Genomic DNA, 2,079 nt, shown 5'->3' on the forward strand with positions numbered 1-2,079 from the left:
TCAGATACTTGAAACTGGACCTTCTTTTATTCTATGATCGGGCAACAAGTTATAATGATGTCAGCCTTATGAAATTTACACTTGACTCAAAAACTGGAGGGAGTGCAAGGAAGGGATTCAGAAGGGATGAGGAAGAATGAGAGGCTCAAACAGCATCTTTTTTCTGGCTCCATGCAATGACTGAAACAGAGAATAGTGGGAAGACTATTACCTATCTCCCTAAATAAAAAATAGCAAAGACCTCCTGGCAGCTAAAGAAGCTGAAAAACACTGCCCCACACTCAATCCCTGGACACAGAAAGCCCACAGCCAACTATGTCAGGACACAACAAGACTCAAAACAAACCATGACTCGTGCCAGCCTTAAACAGTTGCAGTCATCTCTTATCTTTCTTTGACTACTACTCTCTTCTACCAAAATAATGGCAGGAATTACATGCGCTTGTATCTTATAAACAAATGCAAATTCATCCTCAAAGGATCACCTAATATAAAGGAAATAGAGAATGGCAAGGAAGAAATAAAACACGCTACGTTTCATTAGACCTATCTCCCAATTTTCCTTAGATTCAATCTAATTTCTCTTGTGGGCCTATTAGAAAATCACTTTTTTTCTTTTGGTAGAAATTGTCTGTAACTATGTTTTGGAAATGAGCTATTTCTGGCATTGCTGATCTGCAATTCTGCAGAGCACTTTCATGGGGGCAGAGGGCAACCGAGTGAATCACAGAGACTCTAAGGAGGAAAGCAGAGCTTGGTCTGAACAAGCTCTCTGCCTGAACAGTTAGTTACTGGTCTCCTTGGAAGTGTTCCTCTGAGTTGAGAGAACCTTTAGGGAGGTTCAACACAAGACAGGTGGCTTTGGATCAGGAGGACAGTGCCTTCTGGTGATTAGTACAGAGTCTGGGTTACATTTTGGTTTCCCGATTCTTAGCTTGGTGATAGGTGGTAAGTTATTGAAATGAGACCAGCCATACCAATGCCTTTGCGTTCTTGTGAAATTTAGTGAAGGAAACACATGACTGTACCGAGCCCGGAGCCTACACGGATTATATCCTCTGTAACCAAGTTCTCTTCCCTTTCCTTGGCTAAGGGAATGGGGGCCTGGCTGTACTGCTGGAGAGAGATGTTGTACCACAAATCAGCTCCACTCAGCCTTCATCTTAAGGATTTTGGAAAGATTGGGCCCAAAGAGTAGCTCAGGTAATTGGTGAGGAAGCCTGTCTATCCAACAACAGAACCACAATTCTTAATAGTCTGGGCCAGTGCAACTCAAAGTGCACCTTGGCCCAACAGTACCAGTATCATCCCAGAACTGGATCTCTGGGGGGTGCTTCCAGGAATCGGTGATTCTGCCAGCTCTCCAGGTGATTCTTCTGCATGCTCAAGTTTAAAAAGCACTGCTCTAGTGCTCGCTTCGGCAGCACATATACTAAAATTGGAATGATACAGAGAAGATTAGCATGGCTCCTGCACAAGGATGACACGCAAATTCGTGAAGCGTTCCATATTTTTTTTGGGAGGGGGCGGGGGGTGAAGGGGAAGCTGAGACGAAGCAAGAGAGTAGCACAGACATATATATACTACCAACTGTAAAACAGATAGCCAGTGGGAAGTTGTTGTATAACAAAGGGAGTTCAACTCGAGGATGGAAGATGCCTTAGAGGACTGGGACGGGGAGGGTTGGGGGGACTCAAGGAAGGGTGGTGGGGGGGTCGAGGGAGGGAGGGAATATGGGGATATGTGTATAAAAACAGATGATTGAACATGGTGTACCCCCAAAAAATAATAAATAAATAAAATAAAATAAAATAAAATAAAAAGCACTGCTCTAGAGAAAGTGTTACCAGCACACCTGAAGAAAAAAAAAACAAGACACAGACCAGGGAATCAGTGATTTTCAGGGGACCAAGTCAAAGATATTTTAAGAAAAGATGGAAGAGTCAACTGGTAGGAAGGCTTCCAGGGGAAACCTTTAGCGATCACATGACAGTTATCAATTTTGCAAATGCTTTCATTCACTTAGCAAACACAAATCTACATGGTGCTTATTAATCTTCTAAGTAGAAATAAGCCACT

At 43.0% G+C, this 2,079-nt stretch overlaps 1 non-coding gene across 1 annotated transcript; it reads left to right on the top strand.

The window, feature by feature from the left end:
* The first annotated feature begins 1,408 nt into the window (after positions 1-1,408).
* Positions 1,409-1,515, top strand: LOC130850677 (U6 spliceosomal RNA). The gene has a single exon (XR_009053020.1). It is a non-coding gene; the product is annotated as a U6 spliceosomal RNA (small nuclear RNA).
* Positions 1,516-2,079: the final 564 nt, after the last annotated feature.

The sequence above is a fragment of the Hippopotamus amphibius genome, chromosome 3, assembly GCF_030028045.1.
Source record: "Hippopotamus amphibius kiboko isolate mHipAmp2 chromosome 3, mHipAmp2.hap2, whole genome shotgun sequence".
Taxonomy (NCBI): Eukaryota; Metazoa; Chordata; class Mammalia; order Artiodactyla; family Hippopotamidae; genus Hippopotamus; species Hippopotamus amphibius.